The following is a 15,999-nucleotide window of genomic DNA, read 5'->3' as shown; positions in this document are numbered from 1 at the left end:
CTCGCTTTATGTGACATTCTGGCCACAGCTTGCGAGCCGCCGCTTCCAAAATGAGTTCTCTATCTGGAACAATGCAAAATAGCTTTCTTAAAAATAGTCCGGGGTATGTTCATTGCATGAGGCTAGATCCTAACTTTCTAGTCTCCTCTGAGCAACGCGCACCTTGTAGCGGCGTTGCTCTGGCAGCAGACCTGAGAATGAATTGTGACTCGTGGTCACCACTCCTACCCTGCTCCTCAGGTGCTCAAGGGAAGTGAGTAAATTACTTCACCCCTTTTTGGAGAGCAGCTTAATCCCGCCCCGCTACTCTGACTGGAGAGTGAGGTCAGAGCTCCTCACCCTTTCCCCACTTCCTTACCGTGGGGAGTACTGGGTTGTAACCCCACTCCCGCCACTGAAGCCAGAGTCCCAATCTGTGTGGAACCAAGCGAAGGAGTAAGGCCCAGACCCACAAAGTGAGTTGGGTGTTACAATGCTGAGCGTCACAACACCTAACTTTTAGGAGCCTAGAATATCACTGGAACAACACTGGGATCCACAAAGCCTGAGTTAGGTGCCTAGGCTTCCCCTGCACAATGAATGGAGAGAGAGACAGGAGCCTTGGCGTGTGAGCACAAATGCCAGCATGGTAGGTGGGGAACTGCCTGAGCTGGCCACTGGGAGAGGGGTGTGTCATGAGCCCCACCCCTCTCTTGAAGTGAGGCACCTCAGTCCAGGCTGGATGGAGTCCTCGAGCTCAGCAAGCACACCTCAGGTGAGAGCCCCTCGCTGGAGCCAGGCACAGACCCAGAGGGAGTTGATGCCGTCTGCTGGGCTCGCTTATCCTTCAGGCAGCTAAGGCTTTGCACTGGGGAGGGGAGAGTGCTCAGACGTTTAAAGGGGCAGGACATCGCGCTGATTGTCTCTGTTATCCCAGTGGGCAAGGTACTCACCAGGGGCTTGCTGGGTTCAGCTCCCCCTCTGCCCTATGAGGAGAAGGGATTTGAACAGGGATGAAGCAATTCTTAGGTGAGTGATGGAGTGATTCTCCATCTCCAGTATGGAGCAATTCTCCCTCTTTCTCTGGCCCAATCATTTAACTGAAGAACAACTGGTCTGGGCTCCATAGGTCAGACATTTCCACCGATCTTCCCCTGGCTTGTGGCCCACCCTGGGACATAGATGTCTGGACACCAGGAATGAAGCAACAGTGCACACCCCCAGAGGGAGAAATTTAGGCAGTTAGGGGGCTTCTGCAGTGGAAATTTAGGTATCAGGTGAGTTTAGGCACCTATAGGGTTAGGTGGCACCTGAGCAGGGATTCTGTGGATGACCGGGAGGCCTAAAAACAGGACTTAAGCATCTAAATCTGGGGTTAGGTGTCTAAGTACCTTGGTGGATCCAGGTCTATGGGGCTTTATTTCCCTGTAAGGGCAGGGACAACCTAACCGCTCATGAAGAAAAACAAGAATTCCCATTTATTCCCATAGTATGTTCACCGAAGTCAGCAAAGTTCATCACATGCCCTGAGCCTAGCTTACAAAGGATACCTGCTTCCTCCACATTCATTCAATTGTTGTTTTTTTCATGTCAGAAAAATGTCTCTCTTAAGCTTTTCACACTATGTGCTGGGTCTCACAGCAGATCCATGGAAGGGCTTTCTATAGCCTAAGGCCCCTAACCTGTAACTGGATCTATGCAGTGGACTCTTAAGCCTGCTTGGCGCTCCATTGATTTTGCACTAATTGCCTGGGCCCAAAGGCATCCAAATCCCCCATGGTTAGGTGGATCAAATGCTGTGTCACTGAAGCAGGGTCAGCTGTGGTTAAACCATTTCCAGAAGGGATCAGAGCCCGGGTTTCATGGTGGGTTACTAGATAGAAAGAGCATTAGCCACCCTAGAGGACAACATTTGTAAGCTGACTCCTGACTTAAGTGGTCAGATCTGGGGCCTAAAGTTGTACAACAGTTTCCATAGTAACCTGATAAAGTCCACAACCTCATCACTTTCTGAAAGTTTGACCTTTCAGGACTAAAATTGACTCTGCCTGGTGTCTACGTTAAAGTGAATTTTTCAGAAAAACTGAAGGGAAAATCTCTCTAATTAATGTTGACTTAAGGGAGAGTTTAATACCATTATTTTTACCCAGTTTAAGTATAAGCCAAACGTTCTGAAGAGCAAAAATAAGCTAAAATTTTTAACTTGCAACGTGGCATGGACACAGTCCTCATTAAGTACTAATGCCTTTGCAGACACCATGTGGTCACACTTACCTTTGTGCCTGCACATTTACCAATGCAAACTAAACTGCTGTAAGCCTGGTTTAAATCAGATTAGAAGTGTCCACACAGGGCTTTGCATTGGTTTAACTAGATCAGTTTTTTTTTATGTAGACCAGGTAAATTCTTTTTCTTTTTTCCTTTTTTTAAGGAAATTAAATTGAAAAAAATATGCATGTCCAAAGTTTCAAAAGGAGTTAAGAAATGCAAGGATCAGGCTTTCAAGTCAGCCACATTGTTGAATGTTTATAGCAATATCTGCCCTGGTTTTTTTTCCTGGTTAAATGTATAGCACAACGTGCTGTATTGTTTCTCGTAAAATATATAACTAAAATAAACAAAATGAGAAATATGGCCGAGTTAAATTGCTGTTGGAACCTTAATTTTTGCTTTTTCCTGTTTTTTAAACCATTCATTAATGTCAATGCTTATTTGCATTTTATATATTATATAAAAGTGTATTTCTAGTGTAGCTTCATTTGGATATTCTTTAATTTTCAACATAATCTGTTGTGTTGCTGTGCGGTGCTAAACAATTGCCACTAATCAGGTAGTTTAATCTGGATAGTTCAGAGGCTTTTTTATCTGGATAGTTCAGAGGCTTTCTAGTAATTCTACAAAAAAATATAGATAAATAGAATCAGGACAACTTGTCCATTGAGGGTTTCTGGAGACATTTTCAAAGTGCATGTTGATGTTTCTAAATGACCTATGACTGTTTCTTCAGTTTAAGTCCAGTGGGGTTTTCAGTATGATATGCTTTCTTTATTAAAATATTCTTGATAATGTGGTGTTCACCTCCAATGGGCAAGATTTATGTTAACTGCGTTAGGAAAATTCTCCTTTCATGACCTTTCCTCCACTGTGTGGCTTTATCATAATCAAAACAAACAATACCAAAATATTTGACAAGATTAGCAAAACAAACTAGTCTTGTGTTTTTAGGATAACAAATGCAAAATCCTTAATCGGAAACAAAAGTTAGTCAGATCCACTTTAACAGCCATGCCAGGCTAACGATGTCTCCAGCAGAGATGAAACATCAATCAGCAATGAGCCCAAGCCAGTAAATTCAGATATGGACTTGCTCAATATTTTGGGGATTTTAAGGTCAGGGTTTTGGTTTGGTTCATTACTGATGGCTTCAAAGTTGATGAATCCAAAGTTTTTTCAAGTTTGGGTGCTTAGGTCAGAGAACTTTGTTTTGGGCCCATCTCTATTTTTTATTTTGGTGAGAGCTGATCCTCCATATCACGTCTTAAATTTCCAAGTCCAGAGAATGGAAGGAAGATCTCTTCAGGCTCTGATCACCAATCGAATGTCACAGTCTTTCAAAATTAACATTGTAGGGCCAGATCCTCAGCTGCTGTAGCAGCCTAGTACCATTTAAGTCAATTGCAGCTGCAAGCCCCAAGAACATGATGAATTGATAAACTACACTTGAAACTTTCAGAGCATTTAAAAAACCCAAATGCTGTACTTAAGAAAGTGCTGTCAACAACCTGACCGAATCGCCCTCTTTGGATGGGCACTGCTCTGGTGGGAGCCAAGGGATTGATCCCATGTGTGTCTATGCCCCCTGTGGTGGGGTAGTAATTAGTCACTATTTTTTTAAGCTCCGTGTAAGGCCCCTACAGGTTTGGAACCCAGGCCTGCAGAGCGTCTAGGCAGCTGACCCCTCTAGGCTACCACCCAGCAACAGTTGTAACCAATTTGTGCTCCACTTCCCACGACCCACTGTGGACACAGACCATGGGAAGTTCCGCCTCAAGGCTTTGACAGACAGCAGCCCGATGGTTCCTGATTGGCTCCCTGCCCTATATAAACCCAAGGGGCATTCCAGGAAGTGTCTAGGCAACAGTGTGGATCTTCTGGAGTTGCCATGACCAGTTCTGCTCCTTGCTCTTGAATTTCTGCTTTGGACTCTGACCCTTGGTATCAACCCTGGCCAGGACCTGACTCTGAACTCCTCTGCTACTCCTAGCCTCAGGTTTACCCCTGCTCTAACCCTTGGCCCTGCATGCCCTTGTTGTGATCTTGACACTCTGCGGGTCCTAGGCACACTCCCAGGGGAATGGACAGGAAAAGCCTGTGTAGAGTTTGTTTAAGGAACCCCTGGATGATGACACTGATGCAAATTGCCTATGTGTTGCCTCACATTACATGATGGAGTGATCATTGGCAAAGTGTGCTGGGCATGGACCATTCACAAACAGTGGGAATGTAGCACGACCTCTGTCCTTCAGGTTGCCAGGAGGTTGGGAGCTGGATAAGCTCTGACTGGGAGTGGATATTGCAGGATCTGTTTATCTTCTGTGTGTACAAAATGGCAGTCCTCAAAAGCTGCTGCAATCTCAGACTAGCTCAAGTGGTTTGGCCCATAATTTGATGTAAACTTTGTCAACAGCATCACCGGTGAGATGCAAAACAAAGGCAATGCTATCGTATGAAACCTTTCCCCCCAGCCCTCTGGGCAGAAATGGATACTGCTCCCTCTCGCTTGCCAGCTACCCAAATTGTTTTGTAATTGTTTAACTTCATGCTGATGAATGAGTGGTAAAACTGAAACAGAGCTGCAGAACACAGTTCAAACAGCAAGATAAAAGGGCATGTATAATGCATAGATGTTTTCATCCAGGAATGAAATCCAGGGGTACTGACAAATGGGAGAAAAGTTTCCATTTGCAGGAAAAAAAGACAGCACATGGGATAGATAAAGGGGAAAAAATAGAGAAAATCTGGATAGCCACATGACCCCAATGGCTACATGTTGTGTTGCCATGTGGGAAGACCCAGGTAAAGACTCTGGCTTCCTGCACAGTGGAGTGATACAGCTCACTCAGAAGTGCTGGAACAATTTGTGTCGTGGGAGTGCTGAGAGCCATCGAACCAAACTGTAAACCCTGTATATGACGGAAACCACTTCAAGCCTGGGGGGTGCAGCAGCACCCCCACCACCCCTACTTCCAGCACCTATGAGCTCGCGGGAGGAGAGCAGAGACTGCTGGTTTTGCCATTATACACCATTGCTAGAGCCTCTTCTTGTGATGGGACCTCAGCTGGGGAACCAGCTTCTGCACTTGGTCTGAAATAGTCCAGGACTTGTGACCTTCAGAGTATGCTGCAAGTCCCATCTGTTTGCCTGAAGTTTTGAAAAGGGTGTGGCCTAGAGGGAAGTGGATTTCTGGAGACAGAGTTTGCGGGGGCTGGAATTGAAGTTTTGCTGGCTCTTCCTATCCATTTTGCTTTGGGTGACTTATTCTTTTTGAAATGGTGCCAAGGGCACCCGTGGCAGATGGATGCCTCTTTAATGTTGTTATAAATAAATTCTTGCTGAGGAAGGGTGTTAGAATTTGCTGCTTGGAACATGCTGAAGAGCTATTTTCAAACTTAATCCAATTAATATAATGTCTTTGAAGAATGAACAAAGGTGCTGAGTACACAATGGCAGTTCTCGTTGAAGCGCTGCTCTGGAGATATCGCAGATGCAGTGCAGCTATTGGTTCATCTTGTGGTTAGGAATAATAGTTTACAGCGGCTTTTTTGGTCAAGAAGAGGCAAATCCTGCCAGCTTCTGGTTGTGTAGGTCCCAATTTAGCCATCCTCACTCATGCGGCATAGTAGCTCTCCTCGCAGATACTTTGATTTCAATGTGGCTGCTTGTGGCCTATAGGATGATTCACTGGGAGTAAGGCTGGTAGACTCTGACCCATAACCAACACTAGGGGAAAGATCTTAGGATATTTGTGTCATATGACGTTTCACAGTTCACAAAGCTGAAGGCCAGAAAGGACTGTTAGAATATCTATTCTGACCTCCCGAATGAGAGAGGACATTAAATTACTCCCAATTACCTCTGTGGTGAGCCCAGTAACTTGTGCTTGGCTGAAGCATGTCTTCCAGAAAGGCAGCCAGTCTGGATTTGAAGACTTCAAGGGGTGAAGGATCCACCATGTCGTGTTGGTTAACCACCCTCACCGGTAAAAACGGGTGCCTGATTTCTAATGTGAAGCTGTCTGGGTTCACCTTCCAGCCATTGGTTCTTGTTACATTTTTCTCAGCTAGAGTAAAGACTCCTTCGGTACCTGGGGATTTTCTTCCAGCCCTTGTATAATTTATGAGGCTCTCTTCTGCCCTCTCTCCAATTTGGCAACATTCTTTTTAGAGTGTGGCTGGCAGAACTGGATGTGGGACTCCAGTATCAGTCTCGCTGAAGTAAATCGCTTCCCTTCTCCCATTTGCTACTCCATGCATATACCTCCAAGGATTGTTTTAGCCCTTTGTGCCACAGCTTTGCACTAGGAGCTCATACTCAGCTGCTAAATCCTTTTCAGAGTCACTGCTTTCCGGGATACAGTCCCCCATTCGTAGGTATGGCCTGCCTTCCTTATTCCTAGAGGTGTAACTTTTGATTTGGCTGTATTCAAGCACGGTTTGAATGGGCCAAGCTAACCAAGCAATCCAGAGAGTTCTATGCAACTGTCCTGTCATCATCGTTATTTACCACTCTGCCAATCTTTTTGTCACCTGCAGATTTTACTAGCAGTGATTTTATTTTTACTTCTAACCAGAGGTTTCTAATAAGCTTTCTGGTTACCAGTCTTTGATCAGGGGTTATAGCTAAGCCATAAGTTCTGTATTCTTCCAGACTATGTTTTAGAAACAGAAAATTTCTTGCAAATCTGATGGCTTAGTTTTTACATTTCTAGTTATTCTCTATTTGTCAGTTGTGTCTTTATCTGTTCCACAGCCTATTGCACAGAGTGTAGCTCTACCTGGATCTGGGGCTGTCCAAGAGGTTATGGAAATTATTCATTGATTTGGTTTATGCACTGTAGCTCTCTTGAAATGGGCTGGTTTAGGAGTTTAATTACAGGAGATTAAATATATGCCAGCTAGGCTACAGTTGAACGTGATACCAATGCTCAGTTAAGCATGGCCCTGCATATGTCAACTTGCCCAGCAGAACCAGGTCCTATTCAGAGTCATCAGTTTTAACAAGGGAACTTTTAGCATGGTGTATTGTGTGGGTAGAGTATTACCCTTCCTGATGTACATGAACAACTTGTGGTGTTACATTAATGGTATTTCAGCACTCGGCTCCTCCACTCTGTTCTTGAAAAGTGCCCAGCTACCAAATAAGGTGGCATTAATACTATACACACAGCAACCCCTGCACAACACATGCTGTTCCATTCTTTTCTCACTAACAATGACCCCGATGCACCCACTCTCCCCCTTAGTGAAGTGCAAGAAATTACTGGAGCTGGTGGAGAAATGCATAAAAAACCCTGAGTTTTCAAAAGAATTCAAAAGCACGCAAAAAATTGCAAATCATTTTCATCAAGGATATAAAAAAAACTCAACCTGCTCAAGCAATAACTGATTTCTCCCCCTCACCCCCTCACCCCCGACAGGTGGCCTGAACTATTAATTGACTCATGATAATCCAGGTACTCTTCACTTTACCTGAAGTCCTGGAGACTTTGGTAATTTGAGAGTGTTGAGAGAAGTAAAGAAAGAGACTAGATGCAGGGAAGGTGCTAGGACAGGAGGGCCAAGTACCTGAAGAGGCTGTCTGCATTTTTGTTGGGGTGCTGTCTTCTCCCTCTTCCTTCAGGGTGATTATAGTCCAAGAACACACACCCAGGAATCAGATTTTGTCATCAAGGGCCATCAATGACTGCAGTAGCTGAAGCAGGGTAGCCCATTAAGGCAGCAGGAAACTGTATAAGTGACATAAAGAGGAGACAAGAGTAAGAGGATGGGTTGGCTAGCCCTAGCCGGTAGGTACTGTCTGGGACTTGGCTAGTCACACTGTTAATGCTGAGAACTCCTGGGATGTAGTTTAGTTGGTTATTGTTGTTCTGGCCTTCCCCCCCAACCTGGAACAAGCATAGACTCAATAAAGAAACTTTAATCTTTACTTAGCTGACTGAAGCACCAGTGTTCTGAGGGTATGTCTACACTGTACATTAAGCCTGGGCCTCTGACTCAGGTTTGAGCTGAAGCCCCGCTTCCATCCACACATACACATCAGTCTGATTCAGGTCAGCAAGCCCTCAGGACCTGGGTTCTATGACCCTGAGATGTGAGTGGGGCAAAATCCGAGTCCTGCTGTGACTGAGGTCCAAGCCCTGTCATTTTTGCAGTGTGGACCCAGCTCAAGCCACAGACCTGAGTCACAAGGTCTGTACAGTGCAGTTATGGATGCATTAGCATGGCTGAGAGACCCAAGTCCAGCAACTGTTTACAATGCAGTGTGGATGCTCAAGTGCAGGATTGGAAACACTAAGTCCACAAATGCGGGTCTCACACACCCAGTTTTACAATGTAGTGTAGACATACCCTAAGTCAACCATCTTATTTAGGCCCTTTGACAGGGATTAGGCACTGTGACTTCTGACCAAATATACCCATTTTGCAGAACAGACAGCGCAGAGGTATTACGTTGCCAGATATTTACCCTTGTTCCATTTCTGCCTCTTTATTTTATTTCAATGCTTGAATTATGGCTACAAGTGGTTGACTTTCCTTCAAACCCGCTTCCCTTGGGGAAAAGTCCTGTAGGATTTAATAGAAAATGCTAGTCTTTGTATGAGGTATGTTTTTAACCATCCTAAAGAGTTTCAGATCCTTTCTATTGAATTAACAAAAACCCAAACAACCACCAAGTAGAAAGTGTATCATGGCCTGTTAAATGATAGGGGCTAGACTGTCATAGCCCAGAGATGACCCATGCCTGCTGATAGCGGGCAGGGGGGAGAGCAGAGAGAGGGCAGCCAGCATCAGCAGTGTTACTGAGCATGCTCAGTCCATGTGGGCATGATCACTACAGCCAAGCTACAAATCTGGGGAGACATGTGACCCCGCATGCCCCCACCCCGCCCCATGCATTACCTCTATCATAGACCTTACTCAGCTGTACAGAGAAATAAGGGGAAGTTCTATCCCTTCCTTACATTGTGGCTCCAACACGAAAAGCTGGCGCGACTCACCTGATATTCCCCACTGTGAGCAAATAGGAAAGGAGGAAGTGGGGAGCCGTAGTTCTGCTTGCTGGCCAACGTCGCAGACTGGCTTCACAGCTGGAAGGAAGCTGCTTCACGGAAACACTAAAAATAGATGTGGCGCCGTGGCCGTGCCGGCAGTGGGAGGGGTTAGCCACCCCAAGTGTGAGCTCGTCCTAGGGACGTACTCTGTGTTTAGCCCCTCCCACCACTCACCCCACCATGGCCACGCTTCTATTTTTAGTGCACTAGCTCAGTCAGAGCTAGCATAGGTATGTCTGCCCAAGCCAGAAATGATACCTTCCGCTCCAAGTGTAGATCCCTCCTGAGAGCAAGAGGAGGAATTGTGACTTAAAGTCACAAGATTCATTCTCTGATCTGCAGTGCAGCTACGCACCACCTCTGCGATAATAGAGACTGTGCCTTTGAGACCTCAGCCTCCCAGACAGACAGTCTGGGCAAAGTACTGAGAAGTTCTTGTTAGGCACAGCCAGCTGATACCAGACAGAATAAAGCTAAGTTCTTGCAAGCAACTTCCACTGATTTCAGTGGCAGTTAGGAGCCTACATACCCTTAAGGATCCTGGCTTCAGTTATCACTGAACACCACAGCCCTTGCTCAGAGCAGACTGTAAAGTTATGACCCAGTCCATAGATTTTGATAGTGCCTTCTCTGAAGACTCTTGATAGCTCTATTAGTGGCATCCCTCCCATGTTCTGTTGGACCTTTCCACCTCTGAAACTTGGAGAAAAGAGTAAAAAAACTGGTGGGAGCTTTGTAACATACTTTCTACTGTCCCTATTTTCTCTAATTGAGCACCACTTTATTATTTAAGTTTGACATCCCAGTTTCCCTATGTTCCCTAAAACCCACTCCGAATTAGTGCCAGATCCTCAGCAGGCATAAATTGGTGCAACTTCCCTGACTTCAGTAGAGCTGTGCTGATTTACACCTGCTGATGGTTTTTCATCTTTAAAAAATAAATTGGATTCAATGTGCCATGGGAGCTGACATAGTCTGACACAAATCAGTCCTGGCATTGCACTGGATGAGAAACTGAAGGAACTGATGGCTACTTGCTGCTATTTTCTTTTCTTTTTGCTTTAAACTGGTGCCTCCACTCTCCCGCTTGGTGAAATATTCATGGAGTGCACATGCTGATTTGGAATGTGCATGTGTGCACGCAGGGTTTCTGAATGCAGAGTGTGTGGTTCTCTGGGTTTGTAACTATGAAATCCTGAGCGCTTCCAACAGCTTCCAGCCACTGAACGAACAAATCATTTTAAGAAGCACTGAATCAAATGGTGCCCTTCCAGAGGCCCAGTTTGGAACATCTCCCTTTGTGAGTGAGAGCTGTTTCTGGAGACAGTGGTCTTCTTCGGTCACTAGCTAAAATAAAAGCCAACAGAGGTATCCTCCCTGCAGCAGTAAGAGAATTCTTAATGCGGTGAGCTTGTGACTAAAACCAGCATGAGATAGGAGATCACATCCGATGCAAAGTGGTAAGTTAGGAAAGAATGGCTGAGTTTTCCCACATGTGCATTAATCTTCGTGTGTCTCTGTTTGCTCATCTGGTCTTGCTGCCTGGCACCATTCATTCTCTGCACACCTTCACCCAGACTCCTGCTGTCCTCTCTCTGCCTTGCTTAGCTTTCTCCACCCTGTGCTCTAACCTGTGCTTAGAACTGGCCCTGGAATGGGGGAGCTGCAACTCTACACCCTACCTTCCCCCCAGCACTTTCTAGGCTCAGCTGAGAATCGAGCTCAGGGGTTCGTGTGTATTTTATTTTCTAGTAGTTTGGGGCTCAAGCCTGGAAGGCTTGAGGTGATGGGCAACTTCAACTCAGCAGTGACTTTTGTGAGCACACTCCCTATTCCCACGAGTAAATCGCAGGGGCTGTTGGTGTGAGTAAGGATTACACAGATGAGTAAGGTTTGCAGAATTGGACCCAAGTGCTTTTACACAGTCGAGGCCTGAACCAGTGAGGTGCTGAGGATCACGTAAATAAAGGATGCAGGAGCTGATCCATGATTTATACATTTAAGGAGAAGATAATGTCATTACATAATTTTGGGACAGCTGGAAAACAATAGAGATTATAAATGAGCTGGTAAAACCTAATGCCTCCTTTGGAACGATTAGTTTATTGTGCAAATATGTATTGTAGGAGTTACATTCAAACACTGACCCCATGATCCCTGACAGTTTCCTTTAGAGCTTTCACGGTCTGTTATATAGCCATGTATTGAGCCAGTTTTTACACTCTCTATTGATATGCCAAGTATAACTTCCCAAACATAGTTACCACATCTGTGCAGTCGTTGGGTTTAAAAGTTAAACATCCCTGCTGGGTTTTTTTAGATGCCAGCAATGATTAGACATTACCATGGGCTAACAGCTTGTATAATTCCAATTTTTCAGTGCAGCTGCTTGAAATTGACACAAACAGGCTCAAACTTGCCCCACCCCCCACAAAAAATACAAATCAGTTTTTAAAAAATCCATTTTTTTGCCGCTGTTTAGCCAAACCCTGGAGAACTACTTACTTTGCATTTTTCTCAAATTAATAATAAACAGAAATAACCCCTGGGCAAGGCCCTTGTATAGCCAGAGTCAGTCCAGAACATGTTTCGGGCCAAGTCCTACAAAGCAAGTAGAGCATCTTTCAGGATTGAGCCTTCATGCAGGGACCTTACAAAGCCTTGGCAATACAGCCTGATAATGGATGCCCGGGGCAGATCCCAGCCCTGTAGTATTTTATATACGGCAAGTGGCTTCGCTGTCATATAAAGATTCACTTATAACCGAAGCCCTGATCCTGCAATGCACCTGCAGGTGTGTTGGCACCCAGCGTTGTAAATGTTTCCAGGCAGGGACTGACTCCTGCTATATATCTGCATAGCACCAAGCTGCTGCATTTAGGCATGACTGTATTATACTCATTTAACGTACTATATGGAAATAGTATTTAAAATTCCCATGTTGGATGAAACCTCTTTGGGGCAGTATTGCCCAAGGGATGTGCCTAGAAGGTCTCATTTTTCAGAAGGCTGATTTCACTATCAACTGAAATGTCCCTGCTAAGATGGAAAGAACCCATCTCGCTCTTTCTTTTCAAACTGCAGTGAGCCCCTCTTGGACTCAGCTGCAGAAAAAAAAGGGCTAATATCGAAGACTCTAAATCATTCCTAAAACCAGAGCTCTTCGCTAATCCCAAATTTTAGGGCCTTTCTGGTTTTACCCAAACATCAAAGCTCAAAGATCATTTTGGCGCAGCTAGGAAAATTACAAAGAGACATTACATGGCTGATAATGGACTGGGGTCTTTCACAGGAGTGAATGTTCGGTGGTGAAAATGAAAGTTGATATTATGAACAGTTTGGGACTTGAGACTGTTCCAGCATTCATTTATACCTAGCTGTCCATTTTTTCTATCTACATTTCCTCCGCCCTTCCCCCTCTGGAGAGAGAGAGAGAGAGTCCATCCAGTTTCCCTGGGGAAGACTTGTGTTCTGTGTTTTATTTTTTGTTCCTTCCCCCAATTAACATGTTTCCAGTGCTGGTGAACTTGGCTCCTTTGACACTAGGGAGCGTCTGCTCCATTAGCAACTCTTCATCTCGCATGATATTCATACGTAGGGTAAAGCAGTTTGTCTATATGCATTCTCCCTTTTTATGAGTTCAAATCCCCAAACGCAGAACAGTGCACACATGCAAATGCATGCACACATCACAATTTCTGTGGTGAAATGGAAAACTGGTGACTGACTTTATCACAGTCTCTGAACTAGTCCAAAGGCACCCTAGGAAAAATTGCTTTCTAAAGCTTTCATTTGATTAAATATAAATATATTTTGTAATGTCCGTTTCAATAGCTGATTCTATGAATAGCTTTCTACAAAATAGGATGGTTCTGTATACTAGACAGAGTGTAAGTTGCAACCTGAATAAGCAATGAATAGGATCGTTGGACAGCATGGTCTGATGTATAGAGATTGGGCGTTTTCTCTTGTGTGATCCTGCTCTCACCGATGAGAATTTTACCATTGTCGCCAGCAGGAGAAGGCTGTTGGTGGGACCTGTTTGTGATTGCTGGACCCAACAAGTTACCTAAGCTCAATTGTAAAAAGCGTGTGAAAGTTCATACGATGTTACAGTAACAATAAAAAATGGGGCAAGTTATTTACGACGATGAATGTTATGTGTGCAGGAAAACCAGACAAACTGGATTAGTCCAAACAACCATCATTCAAGGACTATGTGAGATGAAGATAATGTGGGAATGAAGTTACAGCCCTATGGAAAAGGATTGGTGGATGAAATAATGAGGGGATGGGCTGTTCCACCCATCACTCCCTTTTTGGGTCCTTATAGGAAGAGACTTGGGAGTGTGTGTGCAGGGGGTGGATCACAGAAAGAACAGATGGAGAGGAAGAACAGACAGGCTACTGAAGCAAGCTTCGCCATCATGTCTTCCTCCCTTTCCCTCTCCCCCACTGGGACTCAGGGCCTTTGCTGTTCTGATCCTGATAGATGTCGTGACCAAGCCAGAGAGAAGATCCAGATGACATCGCCATGTCTATCTGCTCCAGCTGAATCCCAAATACCTCCTGAGATGAAGCAGCAACAGCTTCAGCTTCAGAGCACCTCTCTTCCCTGGAGGACAGTTATTACCAACTTTGATACCATCTAAGAGACTGTCAAACAAGGGGGTTAAAAGGATTTTTAATGATGTGTTTGCCTTGGGACTAAGCAGGCCAAGGTCTCTGTACCAAACCCTGCACCTTATTTAACACTGTTTAATGTTGGACGGTGGCTGGCTTATGTTAACACTTTTGCCCATTTATCTCAACTAAACTAATACTTGGCCACTAGATTTGCACACAACTTGACTGTGCAACTTTGCACACCCTTTTTTATGTGCAGCCAAAAGCCCAGTTTTGGGCATGCAGTTGGCATTTGCATGAGCAAATTGGATAATAAGGCTGCACTGATTTGCATCTGAACTTACTTTATGACCTGGTAATACTATAAGAGGCATCCAATCTAATCCTTGGGCCTGCATGTGTAGCCTGCTGTGCCTTTTGAATACAAAAGTAAAACTATGCTTCCTTCTGTCCCTCATCCCTCTCCCTCTAAGTAAATAAGGCCAGGGTGTTGGAATATAACTCCTCCCCCTTCCAAAAAAGCCAGAGCAAGGAGTCAGGCCTAAAGATCCACAAACTCTGTCTGTGTCAGACCTCAAAGATAACTGATTCCAGAGCCAAGGACGCTCCATTGAGAGGGTCACATCCCTAGTTTCATACGTTCACATATTGGAACTCTTAGCTTGAGGGCCACAGGCTCATCTCTGCTGCAATAGCAGTACAGGCTGAGAGGCAGTCTCCCAGCCACGCCTTAAGCCGTAGGGTTCAGGGCTTGATCCAAACTCCCTTTGAAACCAGATAAGGCTCAGATAGGGGAAGATGTAGCAGTATCAAGTAGGGTCATTAGATACTGACCCCTGTCATGTGCTAGGAGTAACATTTATTTTACTGTGAACAATGTCACTTGACTGTGGCCAGGATCTGCTCCGACCTGCAATCTTGGGTTCTACCCTCTTGCTACACCTGTCCCCCGGCTCCAATCTCTGCCAAACAGGGGGAGAGTTGGTGGCTGGCTCAAATGAGAGAGAGAGAAAGCTGAACACTGTCATAAGACATGCTAGCACAAGGTGTGTTGTGTGCCCTCTGGTGGCTGCTCCACTACAGGATAATAGCCTACTACTGCTACCAGCTAATGGAATTATCCCCTTTAATCAAATGATTGAGCCCTGTGTTATGGTACAGATGGGCCTGGTTTCCACCCATGCAAGGGAGTTGTTTCATGAGCATTTTGAGAACACATGCTATTCTATATTAATGTGCCTTTTTTATGAATAAGTGTCCTTTCCCCCACTTACCTCATTAAGGGTCTAATAACTGCTAGCATATTTTTGGCATATAAAGTTGGCAAGAGTCAAGAATTAAAAAAAAAATGTCTGAACCATTTCAGCCTTGACAATAAAGGCTTTTTCTTTTTTTTTTGAAAGCTAAGAGGAGGGGATAAACGCTGTTCTGTAACCTCCAAAAAGTGGGATAATTAACTTTTTTTTACAATACGGAGAAATTAAAAAGCCTATATTTTTTCCAGCAGTGTTTTCTGGAGACCACATAACTGTGTGCCATTGGTGCAGCAGTGCACTAGGATTAGTCATTCGGTTGCTGATGGTTCATTGTTGTCTTCTCAAATTTCTGAGTAAGCAAAAAGCAACGAGGGGAAAACATGAGAATATCTTTGCATCAACCATTTTCCTTCCTTCCCAGTGCCAGCGGCTGTGCAAGAAGCCTGGGTAGGCAGGCGAAGAGTAACTGAAATATCTTGTTCTGGTCACAGGAGAAGGTGCACAGGGCTGAATGTTGATGGTCTTGCTTCGTGCAAAGCTCCCGTTGGTTTCTATGGAACTGCTGCTGGAGTAAAGACTTGCGGGATTCAGAACGGGGCAGCAGAGTCCTTGAAATCAGATAGCCGGTCTGATGCTCCCCGTGCTAGAGAGGGCTTCAGTCCTGCTCCGATCATTTGTGGCAATCCTGGTTTTAATGCATTGGAACAGGGAAGTTTATAGTGTTAGCCATTTACAGGGATGATCCAACCAGGAATCCTGCAGCACAGAAGTAATAGGAACAGGCCATGGAGTGGGCACATTCGAAA

This window comes from Lepidochelys kempii, chromosome 7, assembly GCF_965140285.1.
Source record: "Lepidochelys kempii isolate rLepKem1 chromosome 7, rLepKem1.hap1, whole genome shotgun sequence".
Taxonomy (NCBI): Eukaryota; Metazoa; Chordata; order Testudines; family Cheloniidae; genus Lepidochelys; species Lepidochelys kempii.
The sequence above is the reverse complement of the archived record's forward strand: the minus strand, read 5'-3'. Positions refer to the sequence as shown.